General features: G+C 47.0%; 1 long non-coding RNA gene and 1 other non-coding gene across 2 annotated transcripts in view; both read right to left on the bottom strand.

Moving 5' to 3' along the window:
- LOC135389810 (uncharacterized) overlaps positions 1 to 23719 on the bottom strand; it is a 173601-nt gene that overhangs the window by 117020 nt on the left and 32862 nt on the right. The gene's annotated exons all lie outside the window — the stretch shown is intronic.
- Positions 3479 to 3551, bottom strand: Trnar-ccu (transfer RNA arginine (anticodon CCU)). The gene has a single exon. It is a non-coding gene; the product is annotated as a tRNA-Arg (tRNA).

The raw sequence follows: 23719 nt of genomic DNA, 5'->3' as shown, positions 1-23719 counted from the left end.
ACTGAACAACACGTGCTGGCGCGAAGGTTCATTCGTCAATGTTGAAAACTTTTTGAACGTTTTTCGAGTGTTATTTGCGTGCCTCAGTCGTTCCTTTAAAAGTTACTCGAAAATTACAGTAACCCTTTTCGAAATGTAACTAGTTACAGCTACAGTCACCAAATTAAATAAACTTTATTCCCTCATCTTTTAGAAACACTCGCCTTTACTTTAACGGAAACAAATCGGTAAATAAACACTTTCAAAACGTTTATTTTACTGTTTTCACGCGGCCTAAACGACATTACATCAGATATTTGTTACACTCAAGCGGTTATAGTCATTTTCCGGAGAGATCAGCTTGAAACTTTCACCACTTCAGTCAAATTATGCCCCCCCCCACACACACACACTATAAAAAAGTTTTGAACGCGTGAAACGTTGGAGCTTTCATCTATATGACGTTTCCAAACTGGTGCGTGGAGAAATGTGCTACTACCCGAGTAACTTCATTGTCTAGTTCAATTTTAGAGGTAATCTCACCAAAAAGTGGTAACTATATACAGTGAACCCTCGTTAATATGACCCCCGATAATCTGACATACCCGCTTTACGACCATAGTCCTGAACAATGCAGTGAAACTTCTGCAAATCCCCCCCTCCCCGTTAATCTGACAATTCCGCATTATGACCAAATTTTCGGGAACGACCACGGTCATAATAACGAGGTTTCACTGTATGGTGTACCCTCGTTAATATGACCCCCGATAATCTGACATACACGCTTTACGACCATACTCCCGGGGAACAATGCAGTAAAACCTCTGCAAATCCCCCGTTAATATGACAATTCCGCATCATGACCAAAATTTTTCGGGAACGACCATGGTCATAATAACGAGGATTCACTGTATATACACTTCCAGTTCTAGAAAGTCAACTTGTTATACGTAGCTGTTTTTGATTCCGTGTCAGCGCCGCGAAGCAACTGTGGCTATGAGCGGCGCACAGGCGGTCGACAGGAAGATAGAGGAAAGCAGGAAGGAGCCGGGAAGTTAGTATGCGTCCAGGGCCGACTTCAGGGGGAACTGTGCCGATATTCGTCTGAAAAGCCTGCCAGAAAACCCAGCGAAAGTCTCAGACAGGACAGCCGGTGGTAGGATTCGAACCCACGACCTTGGCTACCAGCAACAAGCGGGACGCCGTTTCAGCCATGGCGCTGGTCTGTCCACAGTTGCCATTAATTGTTACAGTTACGCAGCTGTTACAGTAACAGTCACGTGCGTGTCGTCACTGTCAGTGGAAGAAAATTGTTTTATACTTTTATTTATTTCAGTACGTAGTAATTTTGTTCTAACAATTCTGAAAAAAAAAACTGTCCTCAAGCGGCTTTATTTTTGGTGGAGCCCACGAAATACTGTCCGTTTTTCTGACGCGGAAGTTACATAAAAAATTAAGGCTTAATTTTACGAAATATATGGCGTAAATACGAGCGCGATGAAGCTTCCTCCTAGCAGCACTGTTGCTTTACGAGCGCCACCACTTGGAATAGACCTTTTTAGAAAAGCGCTACCTGTGGCACGCAAAGGCTCATGGGAACTTAGAGCGTCTTCAAGCATTTCCAGACGGCCAAATGCGGAGGTAGAAGAAGAACATTCCTGATGTGCGTTGCAGCAGTGTACGTTGCAGTAAACCATAATCGATGCAGACGATAGAGCAGTCTCCCTCAAAGTTCCCATGCTGCTTTGCGCAGCGCGCATCTTTTTAAAATTGTCCCCCTTTATGGGACAACGAAACGTTGAAGTTGGGCCCCAGTGTTGCTTACTTATGTTAACTCCTTAGGGTGATGCCCCAGTACCGCTGTTAGTCAAACCTACTTTTTGTCGTTTCACGCATTTATAACACATGAGCGAAACGCTTTTGTGAAATCAGCGCCAAAACACGGAAGACTAAAGGCCAGTTCCCATGTACAGCGCTTCGCTTTATAGCGCTAGAAAATAGCGCTGAAAATCTGGCGTATTTTTCGGGTTGCCGTTCTCACATACTACCGAGCACAGAGCGCTATCGTGCTGCAGTCACGGGATATCTCGTAGAGACGTGATGCACCGGTACCGCCGTGATTGTTTATTGTCCGCGCCCATGTCGCACCTGATTTCCGTTGCATGAATGTGGATGACAGTTTCGATGCTGTGATCGCGATACCGAACTATAGTAACCAAACAGCCATGAATGAGGCTTGTGCACGTGACGTCACGCGCAGCCTTTGCACGCCTTGGAGCCACGTGACATGGGAAAACATGGGAATCATGGGGATCCGTCACAGACGGTCTCTCTGCGGGCCGAATGAGGCAGCAGCGTGTGTTTTTGCAATTGTCTCTCGTAATTGCATGCATACTGTAACTCCGGTATGGCAATATGTTTTCCAATGTCACGTGACCAAACATGGCGTCACTGCACAAGCCTCATTGGCAGATGCACGGGCTGATGAAACTCGTGCCCATTTTCACGTAGTCGTCGTCGCCTTCCATTCTTGCTGCTTCGAGTGATCGGAAGCAAAACAAACCCCAGCTTCCGCGACGTCACGGCTGAAATACGCTCACGATTGGTTAACAGACTCACCGCTCAATATAGCGCTAGAAAAGTTGAACGGGGCTCTACATCGACAAGAGTGGTTTTATAGCGGTTCGCAGCAATGCGAGGAGGAAAATATAGCGCAATTTTCTAGAGCTATGTATCAAAGCGCTATATGTGGGAACTGGCCGAAAAAGCCAGTAAAGCCACCACATATAGCGCTTTGCTACATATAGCGCTAGAAAATTGCGCTATATTTTCCTCCTCGCGTTCCTGCGAACCGCTATAAAACTACTCTCGTTGAAGTAGATCCCCGGTCAACTTTTCTATCGCTATTTTGAGCGGTGTGTCTGAGTTAACCAATCGTGAGCTTCTTTCAGCCGTGACGTCGCGGAAGCTGGGGTTTGTCTTGCTTCCGATCACTCGAAGCAGCAAGACGGGAATGCGACGACGTGAAAATGGCCACGAGTTCCATCTGGCAATGCGTTTGGTATCGCGATCACAGCATCGAAAGTGTCATCCGCCATGGTGCTGCGGATACCCGACGCGGACAGTAAACAGTCACGGTAGTACCGATACATCACATCGCAACGAGATATCCCGAGATATCCAGCAGGATAGCGCTATGTGCTCGGTTGTATGTGAGAACGGCAAGCGAAAAAACAGCGCCAGATTTTGATAGCTAGATGTTCTAGCGCTGTATGTGGGAACTGGCCTTTTAAGGATACACGGACGAGGCTGAACGCTCAAAAATATCTGCGGAGAAAACGCCATAGTAGCTGTGTGAGAAACGGGTGGCTTGAGAATGATTCCGTCAAGTTTGGCTGTACTGAGGAAGCGCCATTGCTTCCGTTTTGTTCACTCGCTTGAAGCGGTAAGCGTCAAATATGACGCAACGCACCATGAACAGTACAAAAAAAAAAAACATTACCCTCGGCGGGATTCGAACCCGCAATCCCCGGTTTAGGAGACCGATGCCTTATCCATTAGGCCACGAGGGCATCCGTGCCATTTTTCTTGTCTGTTTCGATAGCTATAGATACATATATACATTTCGTGGCTATGCATCCATGTGAAACGCGAGTGCCATAATATGCCTTAATGTCATAATATAATTATGCCTTATGAAGGACACTGCCCTCGGTTATGGTTTACCCCCGGCTGACCCTGCTGCACACACCGGGAATGTTGTTCTTCTTCTACCTCCGCCTCTGTCCGTCTCGTAATGCTGTGAGACGCTTTAAGTTCCCATGAGCCCTTGCGTGCCACAGGCGACGCTTGCTTTCCTAAAAAGGTCTAAAAAGGTCTAAAAAGGTATTGGCGATACAAGGTCTATCCTAACCGAACCGTAATGTGCGTTACCGTGGGTTCGAACCGTGATGTGGGCAAGCTAACGCTTGTCCCATCCTACAGTTGGCGATACAAGGTCTATCCTACAGTTGGCGATACAAGGTCTATCCTACAGTTGGCAATACAAGGTCTATTGCCTTTGTAGCACTGGAACCTAAACCCGCGTGTGTTGGCCTCCATACAAAAGCACACGGAGTCGCCTACAAGTAGTTTAAGTGGAAAGCCTCCTTTTCCCAAAGCGCTTACCTTTCGATGAGCACACCACTGCAATTGAATTGCGTGGTCCTAATCCCCGTTCCGACAGCCAGCTTGTATACTACAACACCGTACTAACAAAGAAACTTCCAAAGTGCATGAGTACAGGGATAGCCGAGGAAAGGGATGGAAAGCTTTCAGCCCCAGGTTACGGTATTGGACGCTCACTTTACGCTCACTTTGGAGTTTGGGGAGTCCTTCGGGACCGAGTGCATGAAGCTCTGGATGTGGGTTGGATATGCAATTAAGCGATGGGAGAACAGGACCAGGATGGAGAGTATATTTAGTGTAAGGGAGGGGGGAAGTTTCGCGTTCAATCGATATTTAGTCGGTGCGTACACCGAGATAGCAGAGTTATGATAATGGCTGATATACCATACCGCAGCCAGCTGTATCGAATGCACAATACACTCTTTCAATTCGATTCTATTCAGAGTTCGAGGTAACTCGTTACTGTAACTAAGCTCCTTTTTTTCCGTACCTCGGCTGGGTTCGAACCCGTAAATGGGTAAGGTAAAAGGTTGGCACAGTTGACGAAAAGGCACTAGCAGAGGGGTCGATATACGGCATCATCCGATTTCCGGTCAGAGATGCTACAAATCATGCCCTCACATCAACAAACCGAGCCAGGCCGAAAAGCATAAGGACGAACATGCGCTCAACCCTTGACATGTTCTGTTTTTATTTTTATTTTTATTTTTTTTTCCTTATCGGCAGTTAATCTTGCATTGCATTGCATGGGATCGGTCGATCTATATGAAAGCCGCTAACACCACAACCCACAGACTGCAGACCCACGATCTGTGTCCCTGAAGTGTTGAAGACTGAATTCTGACTGATTCCTCCTTCACGGAGAGTACACGCATCCATGACGTTTGCAGACAGACTTGTATCACAACTCCCACGTAAAATACGCGCGCGCGCACATACACATGTACACCATACACGTACACACACAACTGCATCATTTAAACCGCAATTCCAGGCGATCTCCGAGGAGAGGGCCCTATGTTCTGAGAGGTCATCGTCAGAACAAATACCAGGAAAGAGCGGTTAATTAAAAAAGACAACCCCCTTTGTTTCTGTACTGCTTTCCCGCAAAGAGGTATTGTAGCAGCTTTGTTTGCATGCGCTGATGGCTTTGACAGCGTGGGACGCTCTCACGACAGTCTCGTCGCGACATCGGAGCGCGCTATTTTATTTTTTGCCCCGATACAGTAAAAAACGAAACGAAAAAAAAAAGAAGAAATTGCGCAACAATCGGCGCGATAATGGTTTTGATGAGTGCAGCTCAAAATGAGCGGTCTTTGTTTCAGATGGTTTGTCAAAGATGTCGAGTTCTGTTTGTGAAGTCGAGGGATTTCGTGATTCTTTGCATTTCCATCGGGATGATGGATCGGTTGTTGAACCAGTGCTTGGTTCTTGTTTCTTTGTGCGACGAAAGAGGTCGCGCCAAGCAGGAAACACATACGTGTTCTCGGTTGGTTCTTTTTATTAAATACCGCAACGTCTATAGCTACCATATCACTGTTAACCTTGTTGGCTTTTTGTATATTTGATTGTCTTTGTTCACATGTATAACCTTGTGTGGTGCACCAATCAGTAGACCCTATAGTGGTTGTTTTTGGGTACCCAAACAAAAATAAACTTATTATTATTATTATTATTATTATTATTATTATTATTATTATTATTATTATTATTATTATTATTATTATTATTATTATATCTTGGGGGTATAGTCAGATCAGATGCGATGTTGGCCAGTGAGGCGAAACACCATTCCTCCGTGGTTATTCTTGCGTCAAGATTTCCTTAACGCCGAGCCTCCGTGATGAAAGTCCGGTGGAACGCATCTCGGCAGTCCAGCAGCTTCGTGGCCCAGAAAACTGTTACTCACGCAGACAGCAGCGGAAACGGCAAAATGAAAAGAAATGAACCTAGATTACTCATTTGGACAACAGATGTCGCAAATAGAGGTCTGCTGTCGTTTATGCTGCGCACGCGTAATTTCCCAGACAGTATACCGAGGTATAGCCAATCCCCTGAACCCTCCGGAAATTCATCGACTCTACTTTTTTCCTTTTTGTCTTTTTTTACCCAAGCTAAAAATGACGGGGCAAAAAGCGTTACTATTCTTATAGTTTCAGCCATGTAGAAGTTTATGTGAAAATAGACGCGTCTTGACACACCATGAAATACGTTTCGGTTGTTGGTGACATACGTGGTTGTTATGTCTCGCTTATCCGGAGTTCAGATACATATATCCGGAAAACTCGTTATCCGGACTGCATTACCGGGAACGACCTTGCTACCATTAGATTTTGTCTCAGTTATCCGGAATTCGTTATCCGTATCTGGACAGCAAGTATGGGGATCCAGGGTTCCAGGATCTACGTCATTCTGATTCGTACAGTTCCGGCAAAGTGTCAACGTCCTCTGTCCCTGGCATGTGCTAGAGTCACTAAATAAGCTACGCTTCAGAGTAACGACACTGAGCCGCCATGTTGTTTCGGATGACCTCCAGCGCCATCCATTTAGCGCTCTTCGAAGTGTTGTCCTCTTCCACTGCTGAACTTCACCTTCTTCTATTTCTACTGCCAAAATAGAGGTGGGGCTGGAGGTCATCCGAAACAACATGGCGGCTCAGTGTCGATACTCTGAAGCGTAGCTTATTTAGTGACTCTAGCATGTGCTGTATTCGCATTATTCCGAAAGGGGTCACATCTCACCGGGGCATTCTGTGCTGTTTCACTCCCCTTTCTTCAGAGGTCACTCCCTTTTGGTGTGAGGGATAGTACACGATAAGCAGAAAAAAAGGGGGGGGGCTGTATCCACTGGGCGCAAGAATTCCACGTGTGAACGTCAATGTCGAGGCTGTCCGAAAGCACCGCCTGTCTTTTGGCCCGCATGCGAACGACATTTGCGAAAAGACAAAAACGTGCGCGCGGGACCAACTTTCTCGGATATTACCCTTCTCTGAACAGCAGGGTGGCGCCAGCGGACGCCGTGGATGTGACCAAAATTCTCTCACACGCGTGCATACTAACTTCAAGCCGCTCAGTTTGCACGAATTTTTGAAGTAACGATGTTTTCCTTGTTTCGTTTTCGGTTTCCCCGGAAGTTTGATTGGCTCAGCTATCCGGAAATTCGTTATCCGGACGAAAATGGATGACTCCAGAGGTGTCCGGATAATCGAGACATGACATTCATATTAAAAGCGACAAAAGACACGAAATTTGACACGAAATAAAATGTGTCACGCACGATACAGTCACACGTTGAAAGTTATAGCGTTCGTGTCGTGTCGTCCTTGCTATTTTATCGCCTTTCATATTTCGATTCGTGTTTTAACTCGTCGCAATATGGCGTCTTACGGACTCGCTAACTGCCAGGAACTCTTCAAACTTTCTACGAATCTTCCAAATGTGCGAGAGAATCTGGAAGAAAGCCCATTCAAGGCGGACCCCACTTCACCCAAAAAAAATCTCCGGACCACCGGAAATTCGGCAGGATTCCAACCTGCAACATTGGTGTCAGTGAGCAGACAAGTTGCAAATTGACCTGGCAATGCCAGCTTTGCTAGCTTTCTTTTCTTTTCAGCTTGAGCATTGGTAACAGTATTTGTTACGAACGGAAAGATTTCACACATTAGGATATACGCCTTGCAGCAGCGATCATTCACTGCACGAAGGAGGAAAAAGAAAACGTGTTGGCCTCCAAAAAAATCAGTCGTACGCTTATTATGTAACTTTGTGTGACATTGATCGAGATCACTTTCGCTTTGAACTACCCCATGTTGAACTCTATCATTTTAACTCTCTCATCTGTTTGTACTTTCTGTGTGTAAGCGTACTGGGATAGTCAGTGCGACTTCGTCGAACCTCACATCGCCACTTTTTTTTATCACATCGCTATCACCATCACCGAGGAGCAAAGCTCGTCCACCGTTTACTGTCTCCAATTACAGCCGCGGAAGAAGAACGTACCCCGCTACCGGAAGTGACCAAACTAAAAGGTCACGCAGGATTATACACTCATTTACTCTCATCTGCTGCACACGATCGGGAACGAACGGTTTAATTGGTGCACGTGATTTCACTGGCGTCACGAGGACCTCGTTCACCTACTTGGATGATGTCCACAACAATGGGGTTAGTATGCACTCGATTGACGATGGTGAAATGATTATGAGTGAGCTAGAAAGCCAACCTTTTCTTTTCTTTCTTTTCTTTTCTTGTGTTCTTTTTGTTCAGTGTCACCTAGCACGCTAAGTAACTGTAGCTACCAGCGGCTTGCAGTCGTAATGAGGAGAGGACAGCAGGGAAAAAAAAAGACTGTCGTGTGCAAAGCCTGCCCGAAGGGAAAGCGTCGGTCAGCACAGCTCGTGAGAGGATCCGAACTGACCACCTCGCAGTGTTCAGCATCACCTGGGAGCTGCCACTAACGAGCGTATCCGTTGGTACATCGTCTCATCATCACCCACACTCAATATAATATATCACGTCGATTGACGGAAAAACCGGAGACAGGGGAGAAGGAAGACGACACGCGCGCGATCTCAAATACCCTGTGTATGGCGGGCTACCCTGTGTGTGTTTGTGTGTCGTCTTCTTTCTTCCCTGTCATGGGGGTGGGGACACGTTTATTAAGAAAAAGAAGAACTGGTGTAGTTTCCTGCTGAAGAACGGGAAAGAAAGAACGGGTCTTTCCTTTCCTTTCCGTCTATCAACGTGTACCAGCTCGCCTGCGCCCGTTGCCCTGTTGCCGAGAATATAACACCCTCAAGAAAACAGTCCACACCCAGAACAAGACGCTATTATAGGAGTGCTGTTCCCGAAGCCGCGAATTACCACTATACTCGGACGTCCCGTACCAGAAAGCAAGACAAAGCGAAACAAAAGACAAAGAGGACATTAGAAGAAGCATCGTACGCATCTCAACATACAAGAAACAAACACTAGCAGAAACAACAACAATGCTTTCTTCCACCATTGAGTCGTGCCCATCAGCCACACCAGCAATCGGAGAAACGATTAAACGAGCTCGAGCCAGACTCTCGCGCGCGCAGAGTCCAAACGACAATGATAACGAAACCGAAACAAGAAAAAAAAAAGAGCTGAGACTTCAGTCTCAAGACAACGACAACGCGAAGCTAGAAAAAATAAATAAAAGCAAATAAAAGCTAAGACGAGCGAACGAAGCAGGAACGGTCGTCCAGTGGAAGACTCGAAGAAACCGTCTGCTCAGTCAGCGAGGACTCATCTTCGATCGGTGAATCAGAATCAATCGGATCTTTCCTTCCTTTCTTTTCTTTTTTTTTTTTTTTTTTGCAATGCTCGGGACAGAAGTGCGTGGCCAAGAAAATGGCGTCAGTCGCTGATAGCCCCTTTTGACTGTAGCGAGACAAAAGGAAGAAGAGGCCGAGATTCATTAACGCTTGGGTAGCAGAAGCGACATCGACATCGAGGCGCGCACGACTGCTGCGCCAGCTGCGGCTGCTGATGGTGTCGTTCGGAGTGGCGGTGCAAAATGTCCATGTAGTGGTCATTAACTTCCCATTATACGTTGAATTCGAATGTGCAGCATGTAACGTTAGAAATTTCTTTTACTGGCATTGATGCGAAAGACACAAGGTGGAATGTTGATTTGCTACACGGGTGCTCCGTGACGTTTGTACTGTCGAGCGATGTGCTTGCCAATACAGCGTCATGTTGGTCAAGTTCAGTCGGTTAAAGTCTGGCGCTTTTCGGTGATTTTGCACGATCTTGTTAATGCCCCCAATATACAGCAACTGGATTTTAGGTTCTTCGTGTCAACATCGACATGGGCTGAACAGTATAAAGTTTCTTCAAAAACTGACGCACACATTGAAGCAACGTTTAAAAGAGCGTGAGTTTACGGGGGCTTTTCATCAACAAGGTCATCCGTGCTGCTCATGAGAAGCTCTAATCGATAGCGGTCACAACATCGTGTGCACAGACAATGTTTATTAAGTATGAATAATGTATTCGGCCCTCCCAACTATGGACTATAGATATATACACCCCAATGGAAGCGTCAATACTTGAGTCCACATGCAGTACACAGGGACACCTTTCATCAGGAATCGCATTCATACAGCGCAGTGTGCGCCTTACTAAAGAATTCTGCAAATGACACTGCCATTGTTTGATGGCGAGCGATCTGGCTACATTGTGCCCGCGTGGGCTTCATTCCCTGCATGTGCACGCAACCCTGGAATTGAATGGAGGCCCCGCCATGCGTGACTTTGTGCAGTTTGGAAAACGGTTCCTTCTCCCGAGCATTGATCAGAGGAATATCTGACAAGGGGCCACGAGGAATGGATATATATCTCGATAGATCCACGTTGAAGTTATAGGTGGAGGAGGTATGATGAGATAAGATGTGAGGGAGGGACAATGTGTCTAAGCAACTCGCAATCAATTTGCCGAGACTGAACTCAATAACCGACAACAAAGCACTATAATCAAAGGCGAATCTTGGAAAATCTCTCCTCACAAAAAAAGTTGCAACGAAAGCTTCAAGGAATAGAAATTTCCATGACGCTTCTCGAAGTGGAAACAGCCCTGCCGCCGCGGCGCCTGCATCAAATTTTTCTTGATAAGTGCTTTCGCGTGTACACGATTCTGGGCTGGCAAGAGGAACGCACATGTGAAATGTGAACGCCATAAATTCATATTAACTCGGCGTCGCGTACCACGTCTCTTTTTTTCTTCCCCCAAGGTGCGCAAGAATTCACAGTATGACACGCAGACGTGCATCTGATGTTCCATATGCCTCCGCACAATGGGGAATACAAATCCATAACAGGGACTCGAGCCAGTCCGGAAAATGCGTGGGTGCTATATACTGCTAGTTTTCATGTTCGAGTAGTACAAACTACTTTCGCTGTAAAAGTAATATATCTTTCGCATGAACGCGTTGCTGCTTCTATGTATAGCCGGATTTGCAAGGATACGTTGCGTCTGTGTTTTAGGCAGTACGGCAAAGGCATGCGAGAACAACAACAACAACAACAATAAATGAAGAAGTGATGATGACATGGGATGGTATGCGAGAAATGGTAGCGAATACATACCGAATGTGCGCATTTCGGCGTCGAGTGAAAATGTCACTCATACAGAAGAGTCGGATATAACAGGAGCGCAAGTCCGTTATGTCAAACAGGCAGTGCCAAACAGGGTGATAGAGTTTAACAGAAACTCGCGTCAGTGCCGCACTGTAAACTGAAAAACACCCTTATGGGTGTAAATGGCTTGTCCTATAACCGACACCTCTTTTTACACCATATGGTCTTAGAACACCCTTTTCAGAGGGTGTATTCTGTGTAAGACACCCTTTGAAAGGGTGCTTTTCCTTGAAAATGCCTTCTTTTCCACCCTTTAAACACCCTTCTAGGAGGGTGTAAAGTTGTTAAACACCCTCCTAAAAGGGTGTTTAAAGGGTGCAAAAGAAGGCATTTTCAAGGAAAAGCACCCTTTCAAAGGGTGTCTTACACAGAATACACCCTCTGAAAAGGGTGTTCTAAGACCATATGGTGTAAAAAGAGGTGTCAGTTATAGGACAAGCCATTTACACCCATAAGGGTGTTTTTCAGTTTACAGTGCGTGTATTGAAAGGGAGTCTGACCATTAGGAGGAGAAAGGGGCTCGACCTGTCAGTCAAACGTGGGAGCATTTCATTGGTTGCCGTTTTCCGTGAGGGCCGCCATGACACAAAAATTTCTCCAAAAATGGAGGATAGCGCTTGGAACGGCGAAGCAGAGATTTCGTGTCAAAAAAAAAAATCACATACTACTTTAATTTCATGCTGTGAGTGTATATCTCCTCACGTACGCATCTTCAAAATAAGCTTCAACTTTCCCTTCTTCATCATTATTTACACGAAAATGAGCTTAGGCCTAGACCGCAATCCCAGGAAAATAGCACGAAAGTCGCACCTGATACCTAAGATTTTGCATTTTATTTTATACATACATATTTGCGCTTTTTTCATTCAATCTACTTAAGTTACGTGATTTAAAAATTCGTACCGGCAGCCGTCTGCTACGAGGGGGGGGGGGGGGGGGGGTGTCGAGGTAGCTTGCCGTTGTTGGCCGCACTCAAGTGGGCATCGTCACGACTATAGCCAAAAAAAAAGGAAAAGAAGGTGGGAGAAAGGGGAGTTGAGGACGAAGTGGCGAAGAAGTGGTTCTACCGCTCTCCTGGCCAATTACTTCTGCCAGCAACCATTTTTGCAGTTCTGAGTCTTCCCAGCATGCCTCTCTCCGTGCAGATGGCGTTGATAAAAGTGGGCGCAAAATCCGTCGTTTTGGTCTGTCACCAGTTATATCCATTTCAATCGATATCCATCGATTTTCTCCAAAATGGTGGCACCCAGTAAATAAGGGCGAGGTATAAGCAGACTTGTGCGTAACGCGTTACTAGTAATTGCGTTACTTGTAATCAATTACCTTTTTAAGTAATTTTTCTAGTAATCAGTTACTTTACTGTCAAAGTAATTTTTCGAGTAATCAATTACTTTTCTGAATAATCGATTACTAAGTAATTGATTACTTTTCCGGCAGAGATTAGCTTATCTTTCAGATGTTCTGCCCCAAGTCAAGCCCCTGGTGCCATCAGCCTTTGTTGCGCTGTTCTACTATAGCAAGCGGAGGTCATTGTAATAACGCTCTGGAATTTCAGAGTCTAGGACTTTTCGGTACAGGATATTTCGGTACATGGACCTTTCGGTACGCGGACGTTTCGGTACGCGGACATTTCGGTACGCGGACATTTCGGTACGCGGACATTTCGGTACGCGGACATTTCGGTACGCGGACATTTCGGTACACGGCCACACCACTGGAAGGTGGTCTTCGGCTTCTTAGTCATAAAACGGTGACTGTTTATTTTTTTTTTTCGATTACCTAAAATTGCGAGTACCTAGACTATGCATTAATCATGCAATGCGTTGTTTCAGTATGTCATCCAAGGGAAATACTCGAAGCATCCCATGCACGATACATGTCTTTAAATGGTCGCCGTGAAAAGTATAATTTCCAGGCATTGCCTCTGCAGGGAGTGGCAGCCATAAGGCCGAAAAATCGAATCCCCGAACAAACCGAAAGTCAAAATTCAAGGCTAAGGTTAGGTTAAATTGTCTTTATATGGTTAGTTCAAAAAGAGTGTTTACAGTTTACACGCGCTTGGACAGACATTATGTTGAAATCTTGTGCGAAAAAAATTGAACAATGTCTCTTCGGCCTTCAGATAGGTCGGTGTTTTGATTCGTCTTGGCCATTTTAATCTTTTGGCCTTTCGTGTTTTGACCTTCTGATGGGTTTCCCTCTGCAGGACACATAAGGGCTCAAGAATGGTAGTAAATGTGATGACGGGAGTGTAGATGTTCCCCTAAAATTGCCTGTATCGGCATGCTGCAATGATCGCAAAGTAGCCTTTCTGCAATGCCTTACGGGTGGCAACCAGAAGGGCGTAGGAAAGAATGACCCCGGAGAAAACGTTCCCGGAAAAAAGTGCCCCCGGTATAGCAAGTGGGCATTTTTATCTGGCTTATTTTGTCCTACTCTCTTTCACAGAAGACATCCCAGATGCCCGTTGTTAATGTAGGTCGTCAAAAATGTTATGTTCGTAAAAAAGGAAATGAAGAGGTTGCCGGACTTTTCAGCAAACGTATTTTCGTTGAAAGCCGTTAAAAAATAAAAAAGAAAGAAAGAAAGGTCATGGTAATTTTAATTTACAGTGAACAACGCAAAGGAACAACGAACTGATGTTTCCGTACGTGCAAAACCTTGTAATGCCCTTCCTTATACAGGGTGTCTTTTTTTATACAGATTTTTTTATTAAAAATCTATAAGAGTCCCAGATATGCCGTTTGGGTGACAATAGACCGTATGCAAAACCTAGCGCCATCTCGTAGCACTCCCGGGAACCTACCGGCATTCCGCCATGTCTGAGGCGTCCTCCCCGGCACGAGCAATGCAAACGGCTGTCATACAACAGCTCTTTCGCGTGTCCTGCTTCTCACATATGCTGGCTCACTATCTTATTTGTGTGATGAGACGCGGGTTTCAAAGGGAATGAGCCTCAAATGTCTGTATTCCTTATTGCACTGAAAGCATGGAGCGCTGTGACATAGGTTGGGCAAGAAAATTACGTTAACCTAGTGCAACGATGCTTTGTTATCCCATCCCAAGAGAAATTTATACAGTTTAGTAGAGCTCATTTGAGAAGTTGGTAGTGCACTTTATACAGCAGAAACATTTGGTACAAAATAAAAGCTTAGTACGATTGTAGTTGTTGCTATGAAACCCGCTGTGATGCTCACCGTTACGCACTGGTATATAAAATGGGGTCTTTCTCAGCTCGGTGAATCTGAGTTTTCGTTCTTTGAGCATCTCCACATAATTGTCACGTTTGGTTGCACTGCATTTCACGTGACTGTTTACCAGACAGATAGTCCTCCTGAGATGGGCCCCTCAGCCGGTGCACTCTGGCTGTTTCGATCATTTAGTGCGAGGACACTTCATGCTCGCCTTACAGTCACCTTCAACAGCTTCCCTGAGACAGATATGACTGCTAGCCATCAAGAGAAAAGATTAAGTTCAATGCTGGCACAGCAAATGTGTGTTCACGGCACTTCAAAGAGACTGATTTTGACGCAAACGTGCCAAATGGAAGACGGGACATCTATGAATTTGCTGTGCCATCAGTCTTCACATTCAAGAAGAAGAAGAAGCTAGAGAGAAAACTACCAAGGAAACGCGTAGTGATGCAAAACTATCGATCAGTCACTGATAGTATCCAGAAACATATATAGTTTTAGGATAATTAACCATCGATACTCCACAACCGTACTAAGCTTTTATTTTGTGCCAAATGTTTATGCCGTATACAGTGCAGTAAATAGTTCTTAAATGGACTGTACTGAACTGTCTAAATATGTCATAGGATGGCATTAAAGAGCAGGTTTGCACTAGGTTAACGTAAGTCTCTCTCCCAAAATCGAAATGACAGCGCTCCAATGCAACAAGGAATCCAGAAGCACCCTTACCTTGCTTGCATTCTCTTTTGAACTCCTCGTCTCACCATGTGAATAACATAGTGAAACAACACATGTGTGAGGCAAGACGCGCGATAGAACAGCTGGACGTGAGTCGTGTGTATGACTCGGGTCGGGGAGAGAGCCTCAGACATGGCGGAATTCGGAAGGTTTCCGTGCGCGCTACGAGAGGGCGCTGCGTTTTGCATATCGTCTATAGCCGACAAAGAATATCTGCCGTCCCAGAGATGTTAGAAGTGAAAACAGGACGTCTGTAGCTCATACATTTTTAATAACAAATCTGTATTGAGAACAAAACACGTTGTCATAACCAATAAGCCGAAGACCATATTCCAGCGGTATGGCCGTGTACCGAAATGTCCTTGTACCGAAAGGTCCGTGTACCGAAACGTCCTTGTACCGAAAGGTCCGTGTACCGAAAGGTCCGTGTACCGAAACGTCCCTGTACCGAAAGGTCCGTGTACCGAGAGGTCCGTGTACCGAGAGGTCCGTACCGAAAGCTCCTGTACCGAAAGGTCCGTATCCCGGAATTTCAGAGTCTCTCTCCCTAATCTCTTCCTACACCAGTGTGATGGTACCTGAAGCTTTGGAGGTTTAGTGAGTCATGGGGAAGTTCCACGCAATGCTCTTCCACAATCGGGTCAACGTCTTCCCGGGCGTACAGATCTCCTTGTCCTACGTGTTTTTGTTTGTCTTGTTATTTCAGCTGTTCCACTGTTGAACTTTTTTTGTTTTTCTGAGGCACACAAAGACTGTTATAATTTGCGTGAATGCAGAGTAACGACCGAAGTAGCGCGTTACTTTTCTACTCGTTACTCAATTACATTTGAAGTCGAGTAATTGGTAATGGTAATCAATTACTTTTTCCACAGAAGTAACGGTAATCAATTACATTTTTCGAGTAACGGGCACAAGTCTGGGTATAAGTATAGTTCACCATAGTATAAGCACTGGATGGATGTAATAACAGACAACTGTTTTTCGACCTATGATTGGCCAGAAACCTCAAACAATGGGTGGAGCCTTAGGTATAGGCAGGTCCCATCAATGGCCAGACTCTCTTTTAATACACGGCACTGACTCGCGCTGAGTCCGATCGCCCCCTGTAGTCAATTGGACGTATCCAAACTACGAGTCTGTCGACTTTTATAGCCTAAGTACCAAGCAGGGCACTGTCAACAGCACCCTGGCAACAGCAGTATAGCCTCTGATCATCTACGACCTTCTATTTCTCTGACCGATCTATAAGCGGCCGAGTGTATACGCGTCTGCTCGTTGGTGGTACCATCCATCTAGTTCGTACAGGAGACTGGGAGGTAGTGGGTTCGAATCCCTCCCCCGGCTGTGCTATCCGATGTCTTCCCTGAGTTTTCCGGTAGACGTCCTAGACGGATGTATAGGTGCAATTCCCCCTGAAGTCGACCCAGGACCCGTATCAACCCCCTTGTTTTCCTACCCTGCTCACGCAATGTACGAGTCTCATAGTCACAGTTGCTTCACTGGGCTAACGCAGAATTGAGAAACATAACAAGGTTGAATCAATCTGTCCTTTGACTGTCATATTTCCTATAGTGGAGAGCAACACAGAACCACTTGACGTCTTCGTGTAATCAAAGGATGCCCATCCAAACAGTATCACAACTCCTACACAAGTCATCCAGACGGCACCAATCTGAAACACAGTTAGGAACTGATCCTACAGTGGAAAGAATCCGCGAATCGATTTTGTCCGTCGCGTACATACTATGGCGGGTTTTCTTCTCCAATTGCACCTCTGACGAAGCGAATGAGAGAAGTAAAGACGCTGTAGTCAACAGCAGAGTGCGCCTGATGGATTAACAGTACACTCTTAAAAAAAGGGTGTACTTTAACTCCTTTTTTTTGCCACATATATAACACCCTTTTGGAGAGTACAATTACGCTCAAAAGGGTGTCTCCTCACTCCCCCAAGGGAGTAGCATAACACCTTCTGCCTGTCGGAGAGTAATATTACTCCCTGGCAGGGAGAAGGTGTTATGCTACTCCCTACACTCCCTAGAGGGAGTCTACTATTACTCCCTACTAGTCTACTACCTAGTCTACTACCTAGTCTACTACCTAGTCTACTACCTAGTCTACTACTCCCTAGGGGGAGGCTACTCCCTACTCCTCACTCCCTAGAGGGAGTGAGGAGACACCCTTTTAAGCGTAGCTGTACCCTCCAAAAGGGTGTTATATATGTGGCAAGGAAAGGAGTTAAAGTACACCCTTTTTTTTTTAAGAGTGTAACGCCTATTATGCCTCTACAATATTACAAGTTACAGAACTCGACCTTACAAGTGCAAAACGCTCTAGCACTCTCCTGGTTTTTGTTGAGTGTTAGTGCCGCGAAGAAACTGTGGCTGTGAGCGTGGTGTACAGATGCCGAGGAAAAACAGGAACTAGTGCGGGAGACAGGGTGTTTTGTACGGATCCTGGGCAGACTTCAGGGGGAACTATGCCGACATCCGTGTTGAACCTCAGGCAGCATGAGCTCGTGGTATAGGGTTCCAATCCACCACCTGCCACCAGGGTTTAGCTTGATATTGTTGATGATAATGCGCGCATGGTGTACGCACTCGACCCCGGCAGGCTGGTCCCTCAAGACAAAAAGTACGACCCTAATTACGTTGATGGTAAAAAAATTTCATGGTTTCACGCCTCATATATTCACCTTCGCCGAGAAGTGTATTATTTCTCTTTACTCTTCTTGTTTCTCTGTCTCCCTTACACATAGTACAATAAAGGCTTCTTTGCTGGTTTGAGTCGAGTTCTGTCTGCATGTGTTTTGTGCTCCTGTCCCTACCACCGCTTCAAGCTCAATGAAGCGGTACCATCAACATCATTACACCAGCTTGCTTTGTGTTTTAATGATTTGTACACCTAATTATGTGTCCCTGACGAATGTATCACGAATTGGACCACTTTCATTTTCAACTTTATTCCGCTTCACCGGTGGCGGAAGAACAGTCTGGCAACCGAGTGCGATGATTAAGAAATAGAGAATGGCAGGAAAGAAGGCGACTAATGGAAAGTCGATGGCGTCCAGATCGATGGCCAGGTAATTCAAGACGTCCTGCTTTTGTTCCAACAAGGGCCTTGTTACAAGATCTACTTTCGATTTGTCTTTGCAGCTTGAAGATCTTTCTTTTCTTTTTCTTTTTTTTTTGTTTCGCGATCAGCCCCGAGTTCAACGGTTCGTCCGTTGGATCCAATTAGAAACAACCGATTAGGGTACGGTGGCCCAGGTAGGGAACGGGACTGCAATGCCCTACCTCGCTCCATGGAAATAGCTCGTCCACGGATAATGCACTCTGGCTGGACCGGTCCATTTCACATGGAATTGGGAACGTCCTACAGGTCACCATAAAAATGTCAGCGGCTATGACTGATGCCTAAGCCGTTTGTGTACATCGCGATTGCTCCTTCGTTTTGTCAAGTCTTTTGTTCTCGGCAATTAGTTTTATGCTGTGTATTTGCAGTGAAGCACGCAGGTTCGCAAATGTTGCCCCGTACTGCTAGCCATCCCCAATGATCCCCAATGTAGTTCATGACAAGAGCCCACATGCGCAAACGGCGGTCACCATAATACAACTTACCGTGCCTCTACCGTCGCGAGGGTCGAGCCCTGTGTACGCCGCACGTCGACGGCGAGTGCTCAGTACTTCTCTGTCACATGACTGTTCGACTCCTGGCTCCCCCCAGCCCCCAGCCCCCACCCCCTGGTACTGCCCATTTCCCGCGCCTGACTGGCTGCCCCGCGGAAGCTGCACACGCTGACCATGGCTCGTCGCTGTCCTTTACCTCTGCTGTGGAGCACAAGCCACAAGACGCGCGGCAACCGCCACAGGGCAGCGGACAACGGACACCGGACCCTAGAGCACAGCCACCCCGTATGTCCGAGGGACAGGACACTTCCAATGCTCTTCGCCGTACTACGCGCCATTGTCTGACAGCAGCAGCACTACCTGCAGTCCAAGCTGTGTTTGCCCTCGAACTTCTCCTTACGCCTTGCAATGAATAATGGTCGCCACGTGCCATACTAGTCCACTACAAAACAACCACGATCTTTCAAATAAATTCGCGCACCTTGCCCTCGAAGGTCTGACTTCTGCCGGTTTGTGTGGTTCCATAAATTACCAGTAATGTGCATTTCGGAATATGGCGTTAGGGCTGACTTTCGTCTCTAAAATTATCTCAATCCTGGTTGTCTCTGCGAAGAAGTCTCTGCGTCGTAAACGACGGCTCGCCAACTTTCCACCATACAACTTACCTCTCTTAATGCATGACCATCTGTACTTTATTCTTTCTGAACTTCTGTACTGTCTTTCTGTACTTTACTTCTGTACTTTACTCAACATCGCAGTCGCGTCAGGGTCCCTAGCCCGTTCACCGTTCATCACGTTCACCGAGGTGCCCCGCAGGGTAGCGTACTCAGCCCACTATTATTCAACATCATTCTGGCGTCCCTCCCCCCAGCACAGCTACCAAGCCACACCCGCACTACACTCTATGCGGACGACTCTGCCCTTCCTCGCGGCACGATGCAACGTCTTCTGCAAGGCTCCTTGGACACAATCACTCAATATCTCGCCAACCGCGACGTAACTGGCTCACCCGCCAAGACTGTAGCAATGGCATTTTCACAGAAGTCATTCCACAAGTATCTACTATCTCTTACTGGTTCACCAATCACTTTTATCTCAACCAGTCGTTACCTGGGTTTCACCGTTGAGCGAGGCTTGACGTGGTCTCCCCACGTGAAAACGCTTGTTACCAAAGCTGCCGGCCTGGTTAACGTCCCCAAGCATGTCGCAGGTGCGTCCTGGGGCCCGTCCTGCCGCGACCTCCACCAAGTCCATACGGCTCTTCTTTTAGGCACGCTACAATACAGCCTCCATCTCCTCCATGGTATCAGCCCTACCCAAGACCGAGAGCTTCTCAACCTCCAAGCCCGCAGTCTCTGTGTCTGTCTAGGGGTCCCTCGAACAACAGACACCTATAGTCCGTCCTCGCAGAAGCTAGGGAACACCCTATTCTCATTCTACGGGACTCAGCAGGACATCCCAGACATAGATAATGAACAAGCCTGCACGTCGCCCTGCCCCGTGTCCTCTACTGAGGCGAAACTGTGTACCATCCTCGCAGCCCTAGAATACATTGCTGGCTTGCCACCTGAGAAGTCCGGAGTCATCCTCACTGACAGCAGGGCGTCTTCTGCTGTCTCCCCCCCCACCCCCACCCCCACCCCACCCAACCTCATTCATGATCTATCCAGAATGGTCATGTAGACATACAATAGGCCCTGCGCCAATGGTCGCGTTCTTTCTCTCCAATGGATCCCCGGTCACGTAGGGCTATCGGGTTACTCGCGCGTAGATGCAGCCGCACGACGTGCTGCCGGGGTTGTGACTCCTGCCGCCGGTGTGCTACTCGTGCCCAAGCGTTCAGAGCCGAGAACTGTTCTGGTTGCGAGCCTAGTTCCAACTGATCTTTTTTTTTGCGCGGGCTAAACCCGTGCGTCTCGAAGTGGCATTGCCGACGGCGCTGCTACATGGCCCTCCCCCTAGCGAGGTGCTGGAAGCTGTGAGTGGTAGGCCTCCAGGTTGGGAGACCAAGAAACGCGGGGGCGTTTGACGTGTTCAGTGGTGAGAAAAGATGCGGGTCAGAAGGGACGGGTGGAAGAGGCTCAGACATGAGCGAGTTGTGCTGTGCATTGGCACAGTGGATGGACAGTGGCGCAGGATGAACGTCGGAGTCCAGGTAGGCGGCCTCAATCGCTCGAGGGAGACGGTGTCTGGATGTCCCTTGATAATCACGGTGAAGTGGTCTGGGGTCCGACGGGTAATTGGGAAAGGTCCGGAGTAGGGCGCCTGTAGGGGTTTCCAGACTGCGTCGCAGCTAGCGTACGAAAATGTTTTCAGCAAGTTTCCAGATTGCGGTGCCGGTATACCTTGGAGAAGACTGAGTGGTGAGGAGAGCTCCGTCGAAGGGTGTCCATCATGAGACGGAGGCGGGAGACGTAGTCGACCGTGCTGGCTGGTGGATCGTCAGCTGGTGGTGATAAGAGTTCGCCTGAAGGCGGAGAGTTGTGCCGTAAACAAGTTCGGCCACAGTGCACCGAAAGTCCGGCTTGAAAGTAGTGCGGACGCCGAGGAGTGCGGTGGGGAGGACTTCATGCCGTGGTGTTTGTGGTGCTGCTCTTAGCGCTACTTTGAGCTGGCGGTGTAACCGCTCTACAAGGCCGTTGGACGCCGGATCGTATGCAGTTCTCCTGATTGTTGCGGTTGTCCTGAACTTGTGCGTGCCCGCACAGTGCATAAAATACTATACCTTGCTATTGGCAGACTCGTAAATTTGCCGTCAAAAGTGCTCGGTACATTTGAGGTACACTGGAGGAACACTGCCTGTTAATCCATGTTAACAAGTGGCGTGGAGATTCCACCGTCATGCTCTAAGGACAGGGAGGTGCTCTGCTCGAATCCCACCACAGAGTGTGCTCCCTGAGGTTTCCCGCGCTTTCCCAACCTGCCTTCCAGACGATTGTCGGCCCAGTTCCTGCTCAAGTTGGCCCATGCTAAGCACCCCTGTCCACCGTTCCTTCCTCTCGCTTTTACACCTCTCAGAGCCACGGCTGCTTCGCGGTGTTAACACATAATAAGCAAAAGGATGGAGCACCTCAATCTCGAAGCTCACTAGGATAACAACAAGCCCTCTATGCACGAAGCTCCCTGACAAAAAGGCTTTTCTTCTTGTTCAAGTCTTTTTTCCCTTTTATAACGTTTCACGCCTCTTTAAAAACATTTCCGCAAAGTCTTTCTTCTCCCATGCTGTGAGAAATTTAGCGAAACAGCCTTTCCTTACAAAGGCGTCTAGCAGAAACAATGAAAGCGCGACAATGCTCGTCTGTTTCTCGCATGGTAGCCTTCGAACAAAAGCGCCCTCTATCAACATCGCGGAAGAGACGTCGCACGACGGAGAGAAGAGGCGAGACTAAACTCTGCGACGCGGACCGCGGGTTTGCTTTCATCCGCAAGCAACCGTGTGTTTCGACACGAATCATAAAAATGGCGCCGCTACGTGTGACATAATACGGCCGATAGATGTCGCTACGAGTGGTTATCGCTGCGGGGGGCATTGTTGACATTCTGGTTCGGGCTCGTTTTGAGTGAAACGGTGCGTGGTGGGGTATATAGCTAGGGTTCCGCGTTTTCGGTTTTAATCGAAAAACGCCGAAAAATATACGCCGGGTAAATTTTCCGTCATTCTGTTTTAATCGAAAAACACCGACTACAGAGGGATATTCCGGGACACGAGAGAGATAAATTGCTGCACATGCCCAGCAAGTTGTTGATGCGCATCAGAAAACCATACAGAAATACGATAGTTGCGAAAAATGTCCGTTTATTTTTTTTTTTTTTTTGCGTTAGTCATAAAACGCCACCGCAGCGAACAACGCCATGTTGAATGAGCGTCGTGCGTAAATTACGCCATGTACACGCCAGCAAAAACATCGAAAAACGCGGGTTTCGTAAAAATCAATAGACATCGAAAAACGTACCACGAGTCCGCCCAAAAACTAAAAACAGAAAAAGCGGAACCCTAGGTATGGCATGGTTGTCTAGGGTGCAACAGTCCAGAAATTTGGTTCTCCGACTATTCCAACGTTTTCAAGCTAGTCCAAGGAGCCAACCCAACTGTAGCGCATAGTGAATAGCGAACTTGGGAGTAAACCACATGAGAACTATTTTTTGGGGGGTGAGGGGTGAGAATTTATGTTAGAAGTGGCAGAACAAGTCAGCTGACTTGTTCTGCCACTTCAATTGCAAGTTCTTCTTCCTCTTCTTCTTCTGTTCTTCTGCAAGTTCAATTTCTCTCTCTTTTTTTCTCTTTTTGTTTCGTTTTTCTTCTAACAAACAAACAAACCCAACGATAAGATTGCTGCTCCAGCCGTTTCTCGCAAACTATTTCTTTCCATTTGTAACAAAATGTAACTGCAGCATTTTTTTTTAAGTTTCGTGTTAGCTCCGCGACGCAACTGTGGCTATGAGCGACGTACAGACGTGGACAGATGGTGAGAAGACAGCAGGATGGTGTGGAGCACAGGGGGGTTAGCATGCGTCCAAGGCCGACTTCAGGGGGAACTGTGTGCCGATATTCGTTTCGACAATCTGTCAGAAAACCGAGAGAAAACACTCTAGACAACACAGCCGCAGTGCCATGATTCGAACCCGTGTCTCCTCCCACCTATCGGCGTGGAAGGCGATCACCTCAACCACTGTTAACTGCAGCGCTTGCTTTCAGAGTTGAAGAGCACTCCGTTAGGAATTTACCCAATAGGATGGCGTTAACTGCAGCCTAGTTCCGTCCGTCGTGCATTTACACAGAACTACCAACTAGCTACAAACGGCAGGAAATACAGGGTGTGTGCAGAAAAACATGACCCGCATATTTACATGTA

This window comes from Ornithodoros turicata, chromosome 3, assembly GCF_037126465.1.
Source record: "Ornithodoros turicata isolate Travis chromosome 3, ASM3712646v1, whole genome shotgun sequence".
NCBI lineage: Eukaryota > Metazoa > Arthropoda > Arachnida > Ixodida > Argasidae > Ornithodoros > Ornithodoros turicata.
This window is presented reverse-complemented; position numbering and strand designations above follow the sequence as displayed.